Source organism: Bemisia tabaci, chromosome 1 (assembly GCF_918797505.1).
Source record: "Bemisia tabaci chromosome 1, PGI_BMITA_v3".
Classification (NCBI taxonomy): domain Eukaryota; kingdom Metazoa; phylum Arthropoda; class Insecta; order Hemiptera; family Aleyrodidae; genus Bemisia; species Bemisia tabaci.
This window is the reverse complement of record NC_092793.1, coordinates 5,661,607-5,670,886: the sequence shown is the minus strand read 5'-3', so window position 1 is coordinate 5,670,886 and position 9,280 is coordinate 5,661,607.

The window sequence follows — 9,280 nt, the reverse complement described above, 5'->3', positions numbered from 1 at the left end:
TGCCCTCTCTCTTCAACCCTCTTTGCCCGCTACCCATCACTCCCTTCCTCCCAATCCCGTCTCAAACTAAGTTTGTTACAGGCGATTGAACGTTGCGGAACCGGGAACGTTTATTCCTTCTTAAAAGCTCAAGGAAAGTCCGAGTATTGTGTAACGTGACTACGGAAAGAGGGTTTAAGCTAGCGTTACGCTGCGTTACGTGGATATGGAAGCGTCATGAAATCAAGTCTATATTTTTCGAAAATACAATTTTGGAAGGGAAACGCTTTTTAGGGTCCGAAAGAAAAGCATGTATCGGTTCCATATCGAATATCGACGGTGAAAGTCGGCAATCACATAACTCGGTTTGCGACGTCGCAGACTTCCTGTCATACTTCATTTTTTAAATGGAAAACTACTTAACGTCCAGTCTTGAAAATTTCTGTGATTTTCCCTCTTCGTGCGGAGAAAATTCTGTGAAAATTTCAAGGAATGATATTGATTTGGTCTACTTCAAAAAAATAAAATGCGAGCGTAGATTTTTAAACACCGCAAACGAGATACGTGGTTTGGTAGTTTCACCGTCGATATGCTACTTGTTGTCGCAGGTAATTAGTCAAATCAGGCATTTTATCAAATGCCGAGGCATATAGTCAGATTTTGACACGTGACAAAATTTTGTAAATTCATGTCCAAGAGCTCAAAATTAATGTCCAAAAGCTCACGAATTTTCAATATTTTGAGAAATATCAAACCTATCAAACCATCAAACCTACGAATCTTCTTGTTTTTCCTCATCAAATGCCTTTCATATATTTTAATGTTAAAATTTTAAAAAATCTGTATTGTATGACGTGCTGGAAATTTCGCAATAAATGTTGGTTCAGAAGCTACAAATCATTTAAAATATCACTGTAAGATGCTTATTTTTACAGAAAATATTTTCTTACAGGACGGAAAATGCATTATTTTGTCTAAAATTAGGAAAAGAGTCAGAATTTCAATCTCAGTAAGAATATTTGACAATTCGCCTGGACATTTGACCGAATGCCTGCTTTTACTATTTGCTTGCGACATATCAACGGCGAAACTTTCAAACAAAGTATCTCGTTTACGGTGTTTTATAATTTCCTATTTATTCATTTCACCTATTTTACTTTTATGAGCGGAAACAAATCAATATAATCCCATGAAGTTTCCATAGAATTTTTCTCGCATAGAGGAGAAAATTCAAGGAAGCTTTACAGTATTAACGTTGAGTAGCTTCATTTTAAAGACAAAGTATTATACAGGAAGTCTGCAACATCGAAAACCAAGATACATGATTCGGAAGTTTTACCATCGACCTTATGCACTGAAAAAAACCTCTGGGCGTGGAAGCCGTAGGTACTTACGTGCTCGATAGACTGTACGACATAGACTCGATAGACACTGGCGCCTACAAACCCAGCAGGGATACTTCACGCATTGCGCACTGGCGCCTACAAACCCAACAGGGATACTTCACGCATTGCGCACTGGCGCCTACAAACCCAACAGGGATACTTCACGCATTGCGCAATGCGTGAAGTATCCATATTAGGTTTGTAGGCGCCATTGTGCGTGTCGCGCTGGTCTTCCTCGCCCGCTGCGCCGCGTGGCATCCGGCCACCCGCAGTGGTCGAAACTACGGTTCCAGTATCCGGAACTTTCGACTCCTGAACTAAGGACGGACAGTATTTCTACAAAACCCGTAACTTTTTTTTTCAGTGTGATTTGTAAGAACATTAAGCTTTTTGGAAACAAAACTTCACAAAAACACACTCCCTCTCTCGCACACATATGTGGCATTATTTTCAAACACGAAAAAAAAAGAAGAAAAAAACGACTAAAAACAGAACAATAACCTAAGATTCCGTCAAATGAATACTTCTTACACATTAAGTCTCGAAGGCTATTATTTCTTATCTAAAATAGCAGCTGCAAGGATAAACCTCTCCGGAATTGCCTCTCAGCGTTTTCTGCGACTCGTAATCTCCAAGTTGGCAGGATTTCCAATCGAAGACCTAGTTGTGGTCAAAAGTAATATGTTACGTCAAAGGACTCGATTTGTAGACATTCGGTGTGTGTGGTGGAAGGGGAGGGGGGTGTGTCGGAGACTTCAATTCGTGAAGAGGTCGGCTCTAGAACTTGGCCACGGCCGCAAACATGGTCCTCCGGCGCCGTTGAAATTAATTTCACGGGTGACCGTCTAAAAGAGGTCGGAGAATTCGGAGAGGCAGGATTGACAAATTTAAAGTGATAGTGTCAAAGCGTTACATAGCCTATAAATCACGTCAAACTATATTAATAAATAATAATTGTTTACACCTTGTTGGGATTAAGCCGCGACTTATTTTACTTACACTAAAGCTGATTGACACACTACCTAGATTAATTAAATGAATTACAACTAACTTTTATTTTTAACTGATATTGTAATTATAACTCGGTGATGACGAGATATCACTCGAGAAGCTTACTATTTACATACATTTGCGTTTTCACACCTCGCGTCATCGCGCCTTCAATTTTTCAGATGCAACACGGACATCTATATAGTACGAATAGTTGTATCTCTGCTCCGTCGACGCACATTCTCTCCTTTGCTGTATTTCCATGTTGTGTTGGTTTAGTTTGAGTCTAAAAGAGGTCAGAATTGAGAAAACGATGAAACGGAATTCGGAGGGGCAGGATTGACAAATTTAAAGAGATAGCGGCAAAGGTTACATAGTCTTTAAAACACGTCAAACTATGTGCATAAATTTGAGTTTTCGCGCCTCAAGTCATAGCGCCTTCAATTAGGCAGATGCAATATTGACATTCATCAAGCACGAATAGTTGTATCTCTGCGCCCTCATCAACGCGCATCCTTTCCTTTGCTCTGTGTCCATGTTGTGTTGGTTCAGTTTGTCTTATTTGTAGTGAACCTTCAAGGGCTACGTAAACATCACAACCGAGACAGGGAATACGTAACCGGGCCTCGTTTTTAATACTTTCTCCAAAAATCTGAGAGACCTTTCGCCACGAATCTGAGAGACCTTTCGCCAGCAGCGAAGAACGGAGCATTGCAAGCTCAAGCCTGACGTCATTGCGCCATTCATTTCCCGTATGCAACATAGGCACCTATCAAACACGAATAGTTGAATTTCTGTGCGTTCATCAACGCGCTTTAAGTTGTCTCTTATCTTCAAAATTTAAGAAAGGCTGAGATCAAGTTTGCTCAAAATATGCCAGATGACGTGACCAAATCGAATCGCTTCGGGAAAAAAAGAAGAAAAAAATTAGAGGTATCTCAAGCGCCATAAAAGACGCACGTCTAAAATTTGATATATTGGCGAGAGTTGTTTCGTGTCAGTTGCAAAATTGATGGATAACGATATTTTTGCCTTTTGTAAGTGCGGATGTGATAAAGTCTTATAGATATCCCAACATTTTTCTCTGTTACAGGGAGAGCATTGCAGTCATTCGACCAACACTGATCGAATTTTCAAAAGGTAAGACAATTTTTAAGCGTGCCAGTAGGGCTCGCATTTTGAAATCACTCGGATGTACCGAACTACAGCATACCGATCAACCCATGCTATTCAACGGGCGCTTCAAAGATTTTTTTCCTCGGACCCGTTTTTTTGTCTTTGAACCGTTATACTGTCAAGCCCTGGTGGTCTTCTACCAAAAAAACCGAATGAACTGCTAATTGGAAACCCTTGAGAACATTTTCTCGTCAAAACCGTATTATTTCACTTGACAGAAACCTCAAATAAGCTTTTCTACGCTGGAACGACTCAACTTTAGAAGCTTCTTTCCCGCCAAAACTTTTTAGCCAATGAGCGTCCTGCGCTGCTGTCGGGTCTACTAAAGTCCACTTCACGAAACCTGGGATTTTGTATTCGGCAGTAAAATCCGTAAATTGGCAGCTTTTACTACGCGATGACCCGACCTTTTTTCTACCCTGCAGCACCTCTTTTTTTCACCGACGAGAGGCCGGCAATTTAATCCGTCCATTGTGGGGGTAGAAACATTAGACACCCTTTATTCCTCCTCAATGACCTTTACTACCCATACCGAAATTTCTTTGCCGTTGAAAAATTCATCTTTTAGCAAGAATTTTTAGTCTCAGTGCGAAATTATGATGAAAACGCACTAAAATTCTGTTCAATTATCTTGATCTTAAGCTGACGCACGGCAGTTCGCCGCGAATCGCGGTCGTGCGCAAATGCCGCATATCAGCTTAAAATCAAGATAATGGGACGCAAATCTTTATAATTAATTTACATGCAACGTTCATAAATCAATATCTCCTCCCAAATTTAGCAAAAAGCACCAATAGATGCAAATAGCAATGACATGAAAATAGTGTATGTGTGTGTGTGTGTCTAAAATTTCAGTTATCGGTCAATCTTTTCCAACATATTCATTTCGGAATTTTCTTCTTGTTATTTCATTTTCCCCCGCTGTTTAGCTTGATTATTGAGGAATTGTCAACTTCCGCTTTTGAAAACCTCCCTGATTTTTCTTCTCCGTGTCGAGAATAGTAATATGCTGTGAAATTTTAGAGCAATTATTGTTATTTTGTTTTCTTTTCTTACTTATAAAAGAGAGGAGAAATTTTAAAACATCGCCAACGAGATCGCGTTTTTGCAGTTTTACCGTTTGCGATTGAAAGCTGCGTTCCAGCGTTTCGCGAGGGTCTGAAAGGGTAAAGAGGCAGACGACAGTAATCGGATTTTATCCGATTTGGGAGGCTTCCCTCTTCATCCTACACCAGGCTAGGGAAATCCTTTCCAACAACACCGAGGCCAAATATTTTGAGTTGAAGATGAACGGTCCCTTTATTTTATCCTATCCTTTGCGTATACAGTGCACAAAACGTCAAATAAAAATTGAAGATTGAAACATTTTACTGTTTCTAATTTCATTCTAATTTTAGCTGAGAAGACGACTGTCAACGCCACCTAAAATCCAGCTGAGAGTCAAACGGGAAAAATCGTACCGGTAGATTTTGTGGCGTCACATGAAAAACTGACCGCCGTATATTTTTTCACTCGTGTTCGTTTATTATTACTTTCCGGTCGCAATTATTGGACGTATTTCTACTAAACATAACTTTGTGCATTAAGACATGAGCCCTGAGACCCATAGAATATATGCATAATAGAGCACATGTCATAATGCACATAGTTTCGTTTGACAGAAATACGTCCACTCCAATATTGTTATGTGAAGTCGTGTATCCCAATCGTGTTCGCGATATCATTGCCTGTATAGAAGTGAATATTTTTAGCAAAGTTCCAAAGATCGGTGTCTCGATGACGTTATCACAAGATGCTAATATGATTTCATTTAGAGCAGACACTATTGTGTTTGATACATACATACATACATTCAGCCACTTTTATAGCGCAGCCTCGCGCTCTGCGACGCCCAATCGTCACTGCCCCCTATCCTCCCAGAGACCACCAGGCAATTTGCACCTTTCAAATTTTGCTTTTTCAAGCAAAATGTGAAATTTCCGCCCATGAAAAATGGCGGGAATTTTAAATTCTGCCCGAGGCGCCATCGGGGGGTCAGGCCGCAGATCCTGATTTTAAAGAAGCAAACTAAGATAAGATTATCCATCCTTAAAGTGAGTCATCGACATTAAAGAAGGAGAGGAAAAGGCGATAAGAACACGGAAGGTTTTTATAGAGGGTAGATAGTAGGTATAATGAGGCTATAATATGAATGCTAGATTTCAATGAATGAAATTAATTTATTTGAAACGTCAAGGCCAAAATGTGGCAGACAAAATGCGACTTGAAGTAATTATGCTCCATTTTTAAGGCCCCCATCCCTACTCTTTCGAGTCCAGTCCAATTAAGATATCTGAGAAACTTTCTACAGCGATGCCAGAGGTGCAATTTTTAGTTTCAGTATAGATTTAAAAAGAAATGTGACAGCCTCTCTAAATCAGCCCGAAGCTTTCGCTAATTTAGCCAATTCAAGATTATTTTCCTCGTGCCAAATTTCAATAAATATTATGGTTCACTAATAAGATACGTGTGCACTCATAAAACGTAGAGACGTTTGTAAACGCAAGAAATCTCAAAATGCCCTGACATTATGAAGCTTTGCCTTTTTAAACACTGATAATGTGGCAACGTTGGGTACCTGGATACGACCACCTTAATTTGTTAAATTACATTGGTCTTACTCGACTATTTAAAATTAAATTCCTTCATAACTCTGCATGAATAAGACTAATTGCAAGTAACCGGAGCTGAGGGCGCCTCGCATAAATTTGCTCTTTGACATGAAGTTTCGGATGTAAAAAAGTTATGATTCTCAGTAGGTAACCCAAGACCTGAATTTTGTAAACTTTTGACAAGTTAAATGATTAAAATTACAGGGAGGATTTACGTCCAATGGCGTGGCGTGGTTTGCGATTCATCGATTGATCTACCATTAAAACCTATGAAAAAGGATCGGTAGACAGGATGTTCGCAACGAACACCTTAATAATCGATTCTTTACCACAGTTTCAAATGGGGATATATCGATAATCGATCATTCACACCCGGCACTGCTTAAATCTCCGCGGATTTTGCCAATCCGTCCAAATGCCGGAGGTAGGAATGCATTATTGGATTACATTTTACATAAGGAACTATATCTGGCTCTTCCATGAAAGCACCTCCCTACATGAGGAAACAGATGGCATATATGAGGCCTTATATGTAACAATGGTAGATGTGAAAAATTACTTTTTAGAAACACGCTTAAAAAACTGTTTTGTTCACACAAAAATTTAATATGTTTGGCTCTCGAAGATCACATCTCAAGTATTTTCTCAAAATTTTCTCGATGCCAAAACAGTTTTTTGAATGTGTTTCGAAAAGGTAATTTTTCACATCCGCTATTGTTACAGATAAGTCCTCATATATTGTTCCTGATATAAGCCAGAAAGAGTGGTTCCTTATTACAAAATGTGGTCCTTTTATCTTCGGATATGCATCCGCATTTGCGTGTAGATTGAGTCTGAATTTTCTTCATCTGTAGAGTTTTTTTCTCTCGGTCCATCTTCATTTTGGAATTTGCCTTTTGTTTCAAAGTGGTTTATTTATTTATTTATTTTTCTTTTAATGCGTCGTCGTCTGTTTTGGACGCTTGAGGAGCGGTTTAATGACTCTGAGTGCTTAATTACCGGCGAGCAGCTCTCGAATAAACTTGAAGCTTGGGCCACCGCATACATTTTTTCGCTTTCCGCTCGCTAAATATTCACCCGGAGCAGTTGGCGTTTTTGGCCCGGCTGGAGGTCTTGACGTCTCCTTTCGACTGCATTATTCGGTGCATTAAATTTTCAACTCCCCGAAAGTTTCGTATATGAGCGAAATGCAAATAAGGAGGGTCTACCCCCGGCGCCGTCCTTCTTATTCATAACCTCGAGGTTGTTGCCACGTTGCCCTCCAACTCGGCAAGACTATATTTTTAGGAAAGTCGGAAAACATGCATCTTGACTGTGGCTTTTTGAATCGATCACCATTCTCTTTTTTTTATAAAAAAAAAAAAAAAAAAAAAAAAAAAAAAAAAAAAACAATAAATGGACGTGATTATTGGAAATTTTTACGAGACATTATGTCGTCACCTTCCAGGCAAAAGTATCACAAGCGCCATGCGACGTTTAAAAATTTCCGCCGCCATCTTTACTGAGAAATTGTTGGTTGAATCTGTTTGGAAATTCCACTAAATTTTATCGGCAGCACAAAGAAAATTCAGTGAAATTTTCGGACAGCTTCGTTCAACAATTTCTCTGTAAAAAAATAAAATGGCGGCGGAAATTTTTAAACGTCGCATGGCGCTTGTGATACTTTGCCTGGAAGGTGACGATGTGCAGGATTAAACACATTTAGGAAACGATAGGTGTGTGAAAATTGTGTAGAATGTATCAAGAACATAATTCGTGAAAACTCCTTGATTAATCTGATTGCGTGATGAAAATTAAATTGCTGCAATTATATGACTGTGCTAAGAAAGGATGATCAATTGATTTTGAATTTAAATGAAAATACAGATAAAAAAATTAACTATTTTATTATTATAAGTAAAAATAAAATTAATTTTTAAGCCAAAAATCCGCAAAATTTTTCAAGTTTGAAGACTTAAAATAAAACCTCAGCATAGCTCATTTACTGCAGCTATTCCATTGTTTTCATTGATTGTTTTCAGGATTTATATCATTAAACTGCCCTGAAACTATGCTCTTGAAAACACTCCAGTGACTTTGTGTCATGAAACGTGGTAACGCTAACGCGAAACCGCTAGAGTGCCGTCGTATACGTCACTCTCTCGGTGTTCCGTGTGAACGCCTATCAAGAGAAACACAAAACCGCTATAAAGGTCCAGTTACACGATCAAATTGAGCCATCAAATTGGGCCTCTCACTGGTCGCATCGTCACCTCAGGTCTTTTTCCACCAATCAGAGCTTCAATTTTATGGCTCAGTTTGATCGTGTAACTGGACCATGATGCAATCCTGCGTTCTTTGATGTGAAACCGCCGATACGAGGTTTTGCCTCTCCGTTTTCGGTTGACCCCATGTTCCGAACATTTGCACTTAAGACATTTATGGTTGGATGCATGCAGTATTCTTAAAGGCAAAGGTTTTTGGGATACCAGGTAGCTCTATATGGGGTTTCACATGAGGATCCGAAGAGATAACGCAGGACAGCACCTCAGCGTTACCACGTTCCGTAATGCCAAACCACAAAAGTGCGATTCTGCGATTTCCGTATTCGGCTGACCCTATATTCCGTATCCTCGCACTTATGAAACATAGCGCAGCGTGCTTGAGGCAGCACGGTCCACTAAGTTTCTTAAGTGCAGACTTACGGAACATCGGATCAACCGAACGGGTTTTCGAAAATTCCAAATTTTCTCGAAAAAACGGGATATTCCGAGAAGGGATCAATTTTCTGGGAAATTGGTACCTAGGAGGGATAATATGAAGTCTTCTTTGGCTCAGCAGCTGAAAGTATATCGGCAAAAATGTACTGCATGGTACATCCAAGCCCATGTATTTTAAACTCAATTTTTTGCGGGACCAGCCCTTTCAACAAAGATTTCGCGAAAATTTCCCTGAGTTTGACCAAAATCAACATAAATTTTTTGGAATCCAGGTATATTCTGATTGTAAGTCGGTGGGAACCAACTGCTCCCTTGCCCTTGCCAATAACGCCATTTAAGGAGCTTGGAGGAGAAGGCGCATAAGTGCAGTTTTTGCTATTTTAAGAAATACGTCTTAGAA